Source organism: Rhagoletis pomonella, unplaced genomic scaffold, assembly GCF_013731165.1.
Source record: "Rhagoletis pomonella isolate Grant_MI unplaced genomic scaffold, Rhpom_1.0 Rhpom_scaffold_00912, whole genome shotgun sequence".
NCBI classification, from domain to species: domain Eukaryota; kingdom Metazoa; phylum Arthropoda; class Insecta; order Diptera; family Tephritidae; genus Rhagoletis; species Rhagoletis pomonella.
This window is the reverse complement of record NW_023459466.1, coordinates 26,994-44,011: the sequence shown is the minus strand read 5'-3', so window position 1 is coordinate 44,011 and position 17,018 is coordinate 26,994.

The window sequence follows — 17,018 nt, the reverse complement described above, 5'->3', positions numbered from 1 at the left end:
TGGCGTAGGCCGGTTTTTTTCCTCACTGCTTCCGTGAGCCACACATCTGCTGAGACTGACTTGGAATTTAGAATTCGCCGTTTTGACTTATTACCATTTGTATAGTTGTAAAGTTGTATTTCAATATAATTACAGTTAGTTTGCGCTACACCCGCACCTAGTTCTTCTGATGTGTTTTACACATGTAACATGACTGATATTTTTTTTTGTTTTTTTTTTCATAAAAAGATGTGGGTAATTGTAATTCGATGAAATCCATTATATAAATCATAAAGTGAATTTGAATTTTTTATTAGTTATGACTTTTTGTATTTCAGCGATAATGTTTGTTACGTCTTTTTGCATTTCAAGTGACGATATGCATGTACTTATCTAATATAATAGCATGTAAATTTGTCTGAATTATTAGGTAGAGATCAGCTTAAAAATAGGAAAAATCTACACCAGAAGTTATCATACACAGGCATTCAGCACACTTTTCAAAATATTTAGATACCCTGCAAAAAATTGTGCGACTAATCTCTAAAGAGAGTATTCCGAGATTACTCTCAATCGGGTACGTTTGGGCATTAATTAGTCGCAACTAGTCTCATATGGGTACTAAAGGAGGTCAATTAGGCTCGTCTCATCCCTTATGGGTATAGTTGGAGGTCAATTAGTCCCCAACTCAACTCTAACGGGTACTATTAACGATTTAATGATATGGGCGCACTTAGTCAATGAAATTTCATGTGCGGCGTTGGCACATAGAGAGAGTATTCGCCTAAACAAACTGAGCAACCCGGTTCGAATCTCAGCTGGCGCAAATTTTTATTTTTATTTTTTAAAAGTGACTAGTCGCTTTTTATACCCTTTCGGGTATAAAGGTGAACAATTACTCTCTTCATAGGACATGCTCGAACAAAAGCGAACGGTTCATTCCATATAAAGAGATCAAAAGTGGTATTAGTCGCATGTTCCTTTGCGATTGCTCCCGGAGTCATTCCGGATTAGTCCCATTTTTTGCAGGGTACTTATTCTATGTTTATGCATGTACATGTGTACTAGGTACATAGACTGTCCCAAGAATATACATATGAATAAAAATTTGTTTGCAAATTTTGATATGCATACCCTCCCTATTTGTGCTTTTTTTGCCTAAATAGCATATATATGATGTTTTATGGCCGTAGGATAACGATAATCCCTGCCGACTTTTAGTTGAACTTTTAGTTAATAACTTGAATTAGTCAGCCATGAAAACTTTGAAAATGCGAGAAATTCGATATGTTTCCCATATGCATCTTTAAATTTTGAATAAGACGGCAGGATTTCTCCCAAGGAAATCGAAAAAATTAATTAAAGGAAAATATCTTTTGCACACAGTGCTGCCAAGTTTTTCCGTTTTAATACACTAGTCGAGTGGAAATATCAGGCAATGACGTGAAGTGTTCGATGCGATTCGACTCTCGAAAAACGTCATGTCTTCGACACGACTCCCGCAATGAGGTTGATTATAATTTATGGTCCTTTGGAAAAAATCCTGACTACCTGGTACAAAACTAAAAAAAGAAAGATTTACTATATATTATGCCCTAATACTGTAGGGAGTATAGTAATACCGACTTATGTAGAAGTAAAATGATTATTAGAATAATTTTGACTGCAAAGTTGGCACGGGTTGCCGTGGTCCGAATTGCCTAAAATTTTATTTGGATAGTTTTTAAGAAAAAAACTGAGAAAATGAGGGCATATGCGTTAGAAAAAATCCACTTTGTTTTTTTGGGACAGTCTAATGCAGATATATGTACATATATGTATTTGTGATGTAGTTTGTTGCTGTTATATTGCACAAATATTTAATTAAATTGCTTGAGAACTTTAAACAAAAACAAAAAAATTCGAAAATCAAGGAGTTTTTAAGTAACTTGAAACGTGCACTTTATTATACTAAAATTTAATGGGCTACAAAACTGCAAAAATTTTTTTTCAAGATTCTGTATAAAAAATCGGAAATTTTGGTGAAAGTTTGCAAAATTTTTATATTTTTTTGCACAAGGTTTGGAATTTGGGTTTATATGTTTTTTGTTAGCGAGCTAGGCTTTTATAGAAAAATATTAAACATTAAATAAAAAAAAAAACAAAAATAAATAAAAGAAAAATGAAAAAATCGTCATATATTGGGGTGCCTATTACTTTTGGCCAAGGCTATACATACATATCTCTTACGCTTTTTAGAAGTAGATACACATATTAAATCAAAATTTCTCATCTAACACAAACGCATACACATACATACATACATACGTATGGTGGTAACCAATCTTCATACATGTGCATATATCATAACCAATCTTTGAAAAAAGCGAAAGCAAATTTGGGAGAAAAGTAGGTACCAGGAATGCGAAAAAATGCCAACTACTTATGCGCGGTGGGCTTTAAGTTCGCCTCGAGCTATGGGAACTCCAGTATTCTAAAAGGCTTCGGGTTCCTACCGAACAGATCACTGCACGCCTATTCTGAGTCCGAATGGACCTTTCACCATCCACATTCCAACGATAGAGGATTGGGAGGGGTGCAGGAACTTGAATCGTGATCCTATAAACTTATTTCCAGATGGATCGAAGCTGAATGGGAAGGTAGTTGGAGGTGTCGTTTGCGCAGAACTCTCCATCAGCCTGAAATTTAGGTTACCGGATCACTGCAGTGTCGTCCAATCAGAGGTGATGGCAATAAGAGGCTTCGTATTGGTTGCTATCTAGTGACAGCCAAGCAGCTATCAAGGCTCCTGCTCCTTGACAGTGCGTTCGAGAATGGTGAAACAGTGTCTGACTTCCTTATCGACTGCATCGGATTACTTTACTGTTAAGCTCATTTTGGGCTCCAGATCACAGCGAAATCGCTGGAAACTGCATGGCCGATGAGCTGGCAAGACAGGAACTACTCCCGGATAGAGCGCTGGGCTAAGACCTTGGAATGCAAGGTGATAGGCCGGAGGCGTTCTGGGGAGCTCTTGAGACTAAGCAAGTTATATTTCTCGTTACTGGTGGGAGTGCTAACTGGTAGTAGTAACGACGTAGCCATATCTATTTTTACCAGAGTTATTTTCGCTTTAAGTTAGTCCATAAAGAGATTCAATTTTATATCAATCATGTGACATCAACCAAATTCGAACGAAACAAAATTCACCCAAAAATTACATTACGGATAAATGAGCAAAACAATATAATTAAATCACCTGAAAAATTTGATCAAATAAAACACAAGGAAAACAAAAGCAATTCTTTTGGTGAAATAATCCATTTGCATTTTTCGTTTGCAATTTTATTAAATAAAATCAAAAATAAAACAAAAAAGTACAATCGTATATCGAATAAAATAATAATAAAATCGTTGGCATATAGTAGATATCTATGTAAATTGAATATTTAAAAATTATTATTATATATTTATATTTATATGTATATAATAAAATAATAAAACTGGAACACAACACATGAGAGAAAATTATGTATATAGTATAATGTATATTTTATGTAAAATGCAGAGTAAATTATTAGTTTTTATTTTGTTTCTTCTAATTTTTGGCTGCATGTCTAAACTCGATTGGAAGGGTTGTTACGACATTAAGGCGGTGCTTTGCAAAATCAGGGCCCGAATACCGGCATCCGTGATCGAACGAAACTCGATTCGATATTTCGTTTTCAGATTACGGCAATCAACAACGAACCAGCTTTTGCAATATAAATTGTATTGGAGAGAAAAAATCTATCATTTTACTTCATTCGATTCGAAACTATTAATTGTTTTCGCTCACGGATGCCGTGATTCGAGCCCAGCAGATGAATTCTAAGAAAAAACATACTAATTAAAACATTTCCATTCAACTTCAAAAAATGGATCCTGCTTCATTAATTTTCTTTTCACAAATACACACAATGAAGATAAACTTTTTTTTTGTTGTGTTTAAAAAAGTTCATAGTCGTAGTTTTATGCGCTTTTTTTCGCATTCGTATGCATTCTTACATTTCAATCGATACAATAGTAGTCTTTCGTTCGAGAAAAAAAAAATGTCTTTGCACAAAGACATTAGAGATAGATAAAAATACCGTTAATAAGAGAATGTTTTTTTTCTTCTCATTTACATAAACCCTTTGTTTTGTGTGGCTATTTCTTAAAAACTAAAATTAAAAAAATAGTTAAAAATAACGCATAAATGCGCGGACATGGCGGGTGTGTGTGTGTGTGTGGGATTTGTTTGTGTGCAAACACGTTAATGTGTATTACATACATATTACATATAACGCTTCATCTATTTTGTATGTGTCGCTTGTGTAAAAATACAATATGATTAATGCTTAATTATTTCAATTTGTCTTGATAATGTTTATTAACGTCACACACATTCTATTACAAAACTACTTCGTTTCTTCTTCTTGCTTGCTTGCTTGCTAATTTGTTTTCTTGCTTTCGTTTGAGGAACTTGTACACCACAGATACATAAGCAATTTGTTTTTTGTTGTGTATATCTTTGTTGCTGTTGATTGCATTTTATTTTAAGAATATTATTCGCAAAAAAAATGCTTTATAGTTTTTTGTTTTTGTTATTACTAGTTTGTTGGCTTAGCAGCAATCAACTGAGACTTATTTTGCTGTAAAGTAAATAAACTATGTTACTAATTAAAAATATATACGTATTTAAAATTAAGATAAGGGTCATTGATTGTTTAATATGTATAATGTAAGTAAAAATAATTGACTTTCGACAGCGAACAGAAATACATTGTAATAATTGTGGGTGTGCTGTGGCTGGTAGATAACTTTATGTTGAAATTGATGCGCTTGCTGCTAACTCTTCTCTTAATTGGCTGAACTCAACATAATATTGAGTGATTGTAAGTTTGTAGCGACTGTTATCTTCATTTTTGTTTTACAGCACTACATCGATGTAAGTATGCATTTTGCTAAAGTAGTTTTGTTGTTTGACATAATAACCAAGACCTGGGATGGTATAAATGATTTCTATATATGCAGTTAACAGATGGCAAATGTTTATATAGGTATGTAAGTGCAATTGACAGCACGCACTACCTGCAGATACAAAAAATATTTGGATTTTAAGTTCAAATATTAAACTTGCAGTTATTTATTTATATTCGTTGATTTTATAAATTGGTGTTCTGTTTGATAAAATTGCAAATGCCCATCGTGCAGCACTTAGTTTGGTATGTTTTTTTTTTCTTATTGTTTGCTTTTGTTTAATGTCTAAAAAAGGATTTTGGCTTTTAATTTTTAACAATTCCGTTGCCCGATACAAATTTTATTTTAACTGCTCAAATTGTTTTCAACCTCATTGTTTCTACCCGCACTTTCAATATTATTCTCCAACTCGGCTTTATGAATGCAACCATTTTTTAAAAGCTGCTGCGTTATTATTTTTCAGAGCATTGCTTAAACTGCAAATATTGTTTTTTTTTTTTTTAGATTTTATTATTTATTGCAATTGTGTGACATTAAATTTGCTCTTTTTTTATGTATGTAGGGTCAAACAAAAAGCTGCTTTACTCAACGATATCAGTTTCCTGGAAACTTTTATTGTTGTACGCGTTTCCTATTAGCGAGCTAAAATCCTTTGTATGTATTTGAATATGCCGTATCTAAGTTGGTCTGCCATGTTTCCTATTTGCTATAGCATTTCTTGCTTTCAATTAGTGATAGTAGTTTTAATTAGTTTTTATTGCGGTTTTAAATTGCATATTTTGGTTATTATCGTTCTTCTATGACAACTCGGTTCAATTATTTTTTTTTTGGCTTTATATTAATTGTAAGCTTTGTTCTAATTTTGGAGTTTTATTGCCCAATTAAATTTTTGCTTTTTTACAATACTTATTAATGCTATATAGATACATACATACATATGCATATGCACATACATACGTATGTATGCATGTATATAAATGTGCATTGTCATTTTCATTGCCTGATTATTTTTACTGCATTTGTTTTTTTTTGCTTTTCACCTTTTGTGTTTATAAAGGCAAATAAAAATATCATCAAAAAATTGACATACACTATATTTCAATATTTTCATAATTTTCATAGTAAATGTATGTATGTATGACATTAACGTTAAATACCACATTTTATTGTGTTCTTTTTTCTTTCTGCAAAATATGATATTTACGCAAGTTTATTTTGCTCTATTTTCTTTTCTTCAATTTGTTTCTTTACTTTTTCACCTTAACTAATTTTTCGTCTTATTTTTTGCTCGTCTTACAATTTACTTACATATCTTGGGTGTAAATGTATTCATTTGCTGCTTTGCTGTTGCTTAACGATTTGTGTTTTATATGTTTGTTGAGATATACTATGTATGTACTGCATATATAGTGTGTACATATGTATGTATGTATGTATAGTAATTGTATATGAACTTTTTTTCTATATGACTATAATTTCTATAAATGTCTTATTTTGTTGTGGTTTTGTTTATTATGAATATATGTATGTATATATGTATGTATGTATGTATATAATTATTATTGTTATTAAACGCTAATTTCTTTTCGTAAAGTGTATTTACATACATACCTATGTATATATGTATGTTTTTCTTTGTAGATAGTAAAAAGGAATAGCGATAAGATCTCAATAGTTTCTTTTAGTTGTCCACAAAAATTGTTAATTGTTAATGTTAACTCCCTACGCACGTCACACAACTGCTTCCTATTACTTACTACATCCTTACTCACCTAAAACCCTTCCTCCTCTCCTCTCTGCCTTTCATGCTCTTCATTGTGTACCTACTGAATTTTTTTTGTTTTGTATTTATGCTTTCTCTACATAAAATTTTAAATTGCTTCTCTTTCTTTGTGTTCGTATTTGAATTTGTTTTAAATTTTATTTGTGGCAGGATTTGTGAAGAAAATTTCTTTGAAAGAATCGAAAGAAAAGCTAGTAATTGTTTAAGTAGAATTTTAAGGCAATTAAGCACAACTGTGTTTGTTTGAATTTAGTACGTACGAGAACATACATATATATGTACATATGTGCGCCGCAAGGAAGTGTCTTCGCTAATAAATTGTTTAATAGTTTAAGGATAGCATACATATGTTACTGGAATATGTCTAAGTGCATTTGTTACGCGCGGTGGGAATCCAGCGGCCGTCTAAAGTAAAATAAAATAATAATATAAAAAACGCACCGAAATTCCAAAGTAAAATACTAACGAAATAAAGTTTAAAGGATTTAAAATAAATTATACGAAATGTCGCCGGACGGTATTGCCTACAGCTATCTATGTAATATCAGGAGCGAGAATAGGTAGTTAACCGAAACGAGCAATATAGCACAAATATCTGCAAAATTTGTATGCCGTTACAAAAATAACAAGCACTCGTATATGTAGATATGTATGTAGTATGTACATACAGTGGTGGAAAAACAAATAGTGACGCGACATTTTAACAAATTTTGCATATTTTTCTTTTGTTTATTTAATATTTTATTTATTTTTTTTTGTAAAAGTATAGTAAAACCCATGTAAATTCATATTTCAAACTTTGTGCAAAAATTATGTAAATTCTGCAAAATTGCATCTAAATTGTCAGCTTTTTAATTAGATTTTTCAGAATTTTTTTAAGTATGCACTGAATTTTAATTTTTTTCACACATTTTCTGCCATACAAAGTAGCTATGTTCGAATTTTTTTTTGCATGGAAAAATGCGTAAGCTTGAAAAAATTATCAAGTCTGATTAAAAAGTTGAAAATTTAGATCCAATTTTGTTAGAATCTTTCTAATTTTGGCACAAAGTTTGAAATAGGATTTTATATTGGTTTTGTTAGATAATAAATTAAGAAAACTAAAACCAAAATAGGCTAAATTTGTCAAAATTTCGCGTCCATATTTACTTTTCCCCGACTATGAATGTATATGTATGCCTTTTCTCATACTCATAAATAAGAAATGTGAGGAAATTAGGGGACAAAAACCCAAATTTGGCCATTAATTTATTCGCACGATTTGGATTATTCGTGCAACGAGACGAATGGTTTTGAGCGAATTCAAATTTGATGAAGGTATAAGATGGCGGAATTTCATAACTGGAACCATAAAACGGAAAATATTGATATATATAAATGAAGTTTGCACTTCAGTTTGCAAGGTAAAAGATAAAAAAAAAAACAAAAGCGACGCTAGACTTCTGCATTAGAAAAAATTATCAACGCCAAATGAAAAATTGCTGAGCTCCACTAAAAAGCACGTGACTAGACCTAAATTCGGGGTTTAAACACGTCATTGAGTTTCCATGTGAGTGCTCACTTAAAACATAAAAATAAAAATAAATGTTATACGGTAAAACAAGTTTTTGGAAAACATAACAAACAGAATGTAGAAAACACGTTAAAAATATTAATATTAAAAAAAAACAAGTAATTTTTTAAGCAAAAAATAAAACCTAATTCAATTCTTATATAAAAATAAGATTATTTTTAATTTCTTCATGATCTAATGATCGGATTTAAGCCAAATTAGTGGGGTAACACCATTCCTTAAAAAATAAAAATATTGAAATCGGTGAACGTGGTCCAAAGTTATGCGGTAACATACATAAAAAAAGAAATATATATATGTTCCGATGAATTGATAACCTTCTTATTTTTTAAGTAATGGCAATTTTAATGCACTCGTAATTCTTTAATAATTTTCAAGAAACAAAACAGCGACCGAATCGTGGCATTCGATTGAGATATCGTACGCTACTCGAATCGAAATTTGCTTTTGAGATCACGGCATACGAGAGCGAGTGCTTCGCCTATTTAAATTGTATTGTGGTAAAACCAGCTGACATTTTGTTTGATTCGATTCGAAACGAGTAAATCACTCGGTCACGAATGCCGCGATTCGGGCCGAGATAATTTTCGTAATGTAAAGAAAATTTTTATGAACAAAGATATATTTATGTAGAAAATTAAATACTAACCTAAATAACTCTTAAAATGAAAAGCTTTAAAAAATACTATAAAGTTTCCCTGTAAAATAACAATCACTGTGTTCACATATCTTTCAAGTAAAAAATAGTTGACTCGTGAAAAAATGTTGGCGAAAGGCAAGGTTTTTAATGTATAATGTGTATGTATGTACATAAGCTAATGAGCCAATTACGGATGACGCTGCCTGTGGCTGAAATGGTATTACAGAAGGCAACTGCCAATTGAAAGCTGGCAACTGAGTTGCAATGTATATTGGCAACTGCATTTTTGATTGAGAAAGTGGGTGCATTCCAAAACGTCAAAATTCAAAGCACCAGAAATTTTATTTCTAAACCGTACTAGAAGAAAAAATATCTACCACTTTTGGAAATGCACCCAATGCGTTTCGTTTTTCAACTGTTTCTGCAGCTTTTTTAAATTCAAGTTTTGGTTGCTGGTACTTCGAAATTCATAATACACATTTTGATTTCAGTGGCGTTGCACCTCGGCAAACCAAGTAAGGTTGCGTTGCTATCCTTAATCGACCCATAAGATTCAGTAGGATCGTGGTTCGATATTTAACAATGGAAAGCGTTTTTTCTTGCAGCAAAAATTTTGCTAAAAAATTTAATTTGTCTAATTTTTTGGTTTGCCCTAAAGACCTAAATTAAACCTTTTTTTTTTTTATTTTAAATTCAAAATCAACACCAGATTAATAATATTCTTTAGATATCAAGTAATGAGCTTGGGAAAGTAAACCATTTATTTTCTTGATTTCTAATTACCTTTCTTTCATTTTAAAATTTAAATCTTAAAAAACTTCTTTGTAAATGCTAATAAAATCTTTGGTACCAATATATGAAAGTTTATGTATTGCGGATATTTGCTAGGAATTTTAAATGGAACGACTTTGCGAGGGTTTAAAAAAGATTTTAACAATATGAAAATTCGAAAATTAATTAAAAAGGTTTAATATTCAATTATAAAAATTCTAAAAATCGAGTGGTTGATGTTCAAATAATCAGCCTTATTGCTAATTTCATGTGAATAAATTGTACACATAATTTAACATGCAAAACTAAACCCAATTGGAACTTTTTTTTTTGTTTTTGTATGAACCAAATTCCTAAGTATTTTGTTTTGCTCTATAATTTTCCAATACGACTAAGTTTAGTTAAAAATGGAAGGGTTTTTAATTTATGTTTTTGTTATGCTACCAACTCATTTTACCGTACAAAAAATAATTAACTTAAAAAAATAGTAATTTAAAAGCAAACCCTAACAAAAAAAAATAAAATAAGAAATAATAAAATATAGTAAAAGTGAAAGAATTAGATATTTCAATGAAATTTCTCACGCGCAGTTTATCAATACAAAATAAGTCGTCACTATTCGTAGCGATTAATTTTTTAAAGGTAGGCACTTTGACTAAAAAAAATTACGCTGAAATTTAAATACCCTAAAAACCTTATGCCAGTTGCTATAGAAACATACTTGGAAGTTGTTGAACACATAATATACCGACGTGCAAATGTTACAAATTAATAGACACCATTTTATATTCGTTACTTTTCTCATTCTATCTTGCCACATTTTAAATATTTTTAGTTATGAAGAAAAAAGATTGCTTGTTTTTACACGTTAACCGAAAGTTCTCTGATTTTTATTTAGTTTTTATATAAATTTTGTTTAGGTATGTATTCTATTTTTAAAAAGGAATTATTTTTTAACTTATTTTTAAAAAGAAAAAATTACAATATTTAAAATGTAAATATGTAAGTGCAAGTTGTAAAAATTCTTTTAAGGTAAATAGTCTCGTTTTGTTTGCTTTAATTTGTTTGTTTTACTTATACATACATATACATATGCATGTACCTGATACCTCCATCGCAACGTCGCTGCTTAACACTATCTTCTATCTACAACAATATGTTTGCATACCAGTAGTGGACACAAACTTAGCAAAAAAAATTATACATACATAAGCATGTGAGGCTAAGGATATACGTGCAGCAACATACTATTTGTTTGTAATTGACTAATTAATAATACGAAAGATTAACACTGAAAGTTGGAAGAAAATATTTATCAATTTTAACATGACGTTGAATTTTTAACAGCAAAAATCCTTGGCTGACTTCCTACGATTTTAAAATTATTGGCGTTTTCCTTTTTTATTTGAACTAAATTCTAAACAATATTTGTAAACTAATGCATTAAATACAATCAAAAGTAATTATGTATGTATGTATGTAAGCATTTACATATATTACTGATCCATAAATTAGGTATACATACTATGCATGTAGAATATATTTTATATATGTAGGTGTACACATTCTTTTTTTGTATATGCATAAAGGGATTTACATACATATGTAAAATATGTAGGTATACATGTGTTGTGTAAATATTTATAATTACTATTTTTTTTTTTATTTTAATTTTAATAGTTTTTAATCAAGAATGTTTTTCAAGCATACAAATTAACTAATTCACTAGTACAATTTAGTATGCGGTTATTGTGATTATAAAATAAAATTATTAAAAAAAAATTGGTGGAAAGTGTTAACAATTTCTCGTTTTTATGCATTATTTTTAACTTCAAAGCGCATTTAGCACACAATTTAAATTTATCACAAATGAGAAAGAGGTCAAGCTAGAAAAAATATGTGCGCGAAATTTCATTGACTTAATACCTACATACATATGTATATATATACATATCGAGCCCTTCAAAATTTTCTTTTTGATGCAGAAATACATCTAGATGCCTAAGTAATATTTCTGCATCAAAAATAAAATTTTGAAACAAAAAAATGTCGCTTACGTTATTTTGGCGGTTAAGGCTTGATATGTACATACATAAACATTAGAGTGGTCCTTAATAATATCAACACTTCAATTTTGTTCTACTTACGAAGATTTCAAAATTTTAAACCAATTTTAGCGGTCGCCATCAGTGTTTGAAAAAATTTGAATTTGAAAAAGATCGCGAAAATTCGACAAAATTTTGACTTGAAATCTCTGATAAATTTGACATATTAATGAAACTTATTCATATAAATTCATAAACTCGTTGAGTTATAATCAAAGTCAGCGGTTTGTCAAATTTTTGCGATTTAAAGAAAATTAAATTTTTTCAAATCCTGCTGACGACCCTTAAAATTTTATTTTTAATTTTGAAAATTCCATGGATGTTGTTTATTTTGTACGTAGAGAAAAACATGGGGGCACCATATTGATATTTTAAGAACCACTCTAATACGACATGTGTTGAATCACTTTCAAAAACAAAAACAAAAAAAAAACGGCGAGGAAAGGGTCGGGTTAAATAAGGCTAACTCATCTAACTATTTAATAAAAGAAAAATCTTCAAATAAAAAATAACGAATCAAGAGCCAAAGCGTGAAAAATTTAGTTAAAAATGATTGTCAATCATATTCAAAAAAACCAACTTAATATTTTGTCCCCCGGCGATAAACTATAATCTTTTACAGTAAGTCAACTATTTAATCATCACGCTTATGTATTGGACTTTCAACTTAAAAACATATTTAGGTACTCAATAAATTTGAAAGTAAAATATGCGAAAATTTTTTAACACAATTTTTGTTTAATATTATCTCAAAGAAAAATATGTAGCCTAAATGAGTCCCTAACAGAGAATTTTTTATTAAAGGCCAGTATGCAGCTCTCAAGAAAACGGTCAAGAAAAAAATTGCCATTATTTCGTGTGTATGTGTTCCTCAAGGAATAATGGAACGGGCATATATCTGTGGTCATAAGCAATAATGGCCTAAGTCGACTTTAAAAGGAATTGAGTTATAAATGTTATCGTATTCTGTAACTACTATGCCGTGTGTATGTGAAATTCCCTTCTCGCCAGCTAGGCTACTTAAAAAGTTTTTCTCGAATTCAGGTTTTTCGACTTAAACGGTTATTGCTTATGAGCACAGTTATTGTTGTTGCAAACATGGGTTGCCTTGTGCTCTTTTTTCACCAAGCCAATCTCGATAAAATTGAGATCAAAACTCCCGTATTTGAATGATCAAATCATTGGTGGGCACACTTGTGGGCGTTTATGCCGCACGTGAAATGTCAAAATTTACCGCCTCTGGGCTAAAGTCTCAATGCCACAGAAACAAATCTAACTTTCGTTATTTCGGAAAGATTTGAATGAAGTCAAGGATTGAAGTACAAAGCATTTCATTAGGCTGAAGGTCCCATGCTAGTCAAATTTTATGTTGCCATCTTTCAATAGTGTAAATTACTACGCAGAACCATAAAATGCATCGTACGTAAGCCATACCAAATTCTTACCACATTAGAAAGGAAACAATGTGAGACAGACACACAAATTAAAAATCATCTTATACATAAATAAAATTCATTTGCCGCATGGCGGATTCTTTTGTTTCTTTTTGGTTCTATTTGTATACGTCGACACAAGATTTGGATTCGCTAGATGGCGCTGGAATCGAAATACCTTTTACCAAAACTTGTGCTCGGTAAATGATATATGCCCTTAAAACATTTTTTTTTGCGAAAAGTAGTGGTAGTAGATTGCGACGAAAGTAGCTTTTTTTGTTGGGAAACAAAGACAGTAAAATGAATTTCCTGGCAAAGTTGAGGCTTAGCGAAGCTTTGTATGAGCTTGTGAGAAAAAGACAGATTTTAAACGAATTATACGATAAAAAATGAAAATGTTACTTTATGAAGCCAAAACATCTCTAACGAGCAAACGTGGGTTCAATTAAAAAGCTGACATCCTGTTTTTTTATTTATGGTATATATTTTTGTATATTTGTCTGTAGGTGTGTGAGTAGGTTTCAGTAATGTATGTATGTATGTATGTAAATATAAATTCTAAACACTTAATTGCGAAAAAGGAATATAATAAAGAGGTCGCTAAGTTCTACAAATATGCAAATTGTTCACTTTTAAATTGCATGTTTGTATACATATGTACGTATGTGATATTGTAAAACCACAAAAAATAGTAAAAGTTATACTAACGTTTTTTTTTTAATTTTGTTTTTTTTTTTAATTTTTAATTTCAATTTTAATAAAAAGGTAAAAGCACAGCAAAGTGACGTTTTATCAATTATACATTTTCGAGCACGAATTCAACATGTTAACAATTTATAATTAATATATGTATATATACTATATTTATATTATATATTTTTCGTTTTTGTTAAACTATATACTTATAGATTTTGTAAAACTTAAATATTTGTTTTAATAAATTTTTCATTGGAACGAAGAAAAACCTTCCTACAAAAACTAAAATAGCGTCAAGTACGAAAGTCTCACTAACACAACAAGGACATCATTAAAAGCGCATTATGTTGATTTACTTAAAGTTACAAAAAATAATAGATAATAATAAAAATATCTAAAATTATTAAAAAAAAATTTAAATTACGAAATAAACTGTATACCATAGTATTTCAAAATTAAAAGCGAACCCTTTTTGGTAACAAAAAATAAATTAAAAACTGTAAAGTTGAAAATAAAAGATAAATTTATAATTTAAAAGCACATTTGAATTAAAAGTCAAAACAAATTAAAACCAAATATCATGATCAGGTATTTTAAAAAATTATATAATAAAATAAAATTACACATTAAAAACCAGTTTAAACACTAACAACAAACTAATGTTTTTGTTATTGTTGTAGTCGTTATTTGCGGTGAGTGGAAGTGAAAAAATAATATCAATACGTTTTGGCATATAGAGCTAAAATGCTTTTTTGTAGCTGTTTTCTCTCTTACATTCTTCTTCCATCGTTTTAGTTTAGCTTTAACTACATTATATACGTCCTAAAATAAAAGTTATAACGATAACATTATATTAAAAAATAATAATAATAATAAGTTGTATAGTGATAGAAAACAAAAAAGTTTTGTTTGACAAACCCAAATTAAAGGGAAAAACACAGCAGCAAATTTACAAGAAGTTAAAGTTTAAAAACTATAAAAATTATATATGTAAGACTAATTAAAACTAAGATGTAAATTTTCGTAATTAATAAAATCAAGCCACTTATGTATTAAGAAAATAGTTATTTGTATTCAATTTTTTTTAATGGATTCAAAAGGGAATAGTTTGTGTAAATATCGAGAAAGCCACTTGAGAAAAAGTAATATGTAATTTTTGTTATCGTAATTGGCGCAAAGTGGCAAGCATTTGAATATGTATGAGAAAAGAAAGGTGGATAGAGAAATTTAAATTTTAGTGCAGAGATTTCCATTTCGTTACCAATATAGTGTACATAATTGTTCGTTTTTTTTTAATTTTTTTTTTTTAATTTCCCAAATAGATTGAAAAGTACACAATATCCTACAAAAAAACATGTTCGCGCTTAAACTATTTTTAGATAATTCAATTTCCAACACTTTCACCAAGCTTTGCTTCAATTCAACTCTCTTCAAAGTGCTCAAATTCTCGCTAAATGTGAGTTGAGTACCATAGATATTTTCTAATTTTTTCTTTGAAATTCTCCTGCGATAATTTTATATATATAATTTCTACACTAACAATTATTGTAAACTGTTTTAAGTCATCATATATGTATGTATGTATATGTATGCACTAAGGCTATTTATAATTATATATTAAAAAAACAACATGTCTAAATAATCAAAAATGACTTGAAAATATGCGATTATTGGTTGTTGTGTTTGTTATGGTTGTTGTTTTAGTTTTTGTTTTTCTTAGTATACTTTCTTAGTAGCAATTGCCTTCCCACGACCTCAAAATTGCTAAATACAATGTTTTTTTGCTTTTTTATTCTGTTATTTTTCTTCGCTTCATTTCACTTCAATAAAAGTCTTACAAATGTATGTATATGTAATATGTATGTACATTTACAATTAAAATTTGTAAAAAATTAAAATATAAATAAAAAAAAAAAATATTCAAATTAAAAATTTATTGATATATCATTAAAAATTGCAATAAAAATTCTTAGGTAGCTTTTCGTTAATTCTTTTTTGTTTTTTTTTTACATTTTTGTTATTGTTCGTGTTTTACATACATATTTAATTTGTAAATATATAATAATAGATTTTAAAATTTCTGTCTCTTCGTTAATATGAAAATAAAATAAAGTTAAAATTATGAATAATACAAAAAATGACAAGAAAATATTTGAAACACACAAGTTGCTAGTATGTTTTTTTTTGTTGTTGATTTTCTTTCATTTACAACAATTAATAAAAGAAAATCGCAAAAGCTTAAAAACGGGAAAAAGAAAAATAAAGTAATAATATGGGTATTCAATTCAGGGAAACGTTTAAATGCCTTGTAACCGCGCAAATCTCGTAAATAATTCGATTTTCCATACAAAATTAAGTAAGTTTACAAGGCTTACATGGTTACGAGGCATTTGCGCATTTTCTTGAATTGCTCTAATATTGTTTAAAATAAGCTGGGGCGGACGCAACAATAAGGCCTTTTGTTAAATAAAAAAGGTATTCATTTTCGTTTTTTTTTTACATGGAATTCGTTGCCAGCCGCCGCAACCGTCAACAATGCCAATGTTGTAAAAGTAAAGCATTTACACATTTGCATTTGTTTGTGTGAGTAAATTTAATGATGTTGTTCTCAATATATGTAGGTATGATTGTATACATATTTGTATGTAATATTTAATATTGAATTTATTATATATCGAAAAACAAAAACATGTTTTATACATAACAATTGAAAGTCGGATTAAAATAAATGTTAAAATTTACAGCGCATTAAAGAAAATATGTAAAATATTTCGCTTTGCTTTAAAATGTATGTGGTAGGCTATGTAATAATTAATATTTAAATTGTTGTTTAAAATATTAGATAATAATAATAAAAATAATGTCTTGGAAAACCAGCCTTTTTTATGTTGTTTTTGTTTTGTTGTTATTGAATTCGTTTTCTCTCATTTTGTATGTGTTAAAGACTATAAATGTATTTGCATGAAGGCTATTTTAATTGCTCTTCCATTACCGACCATTTGAAGAATAAAAATAAATCTCGCTTTTACACTAATTGAATTGTATGCCGTTTTATTTT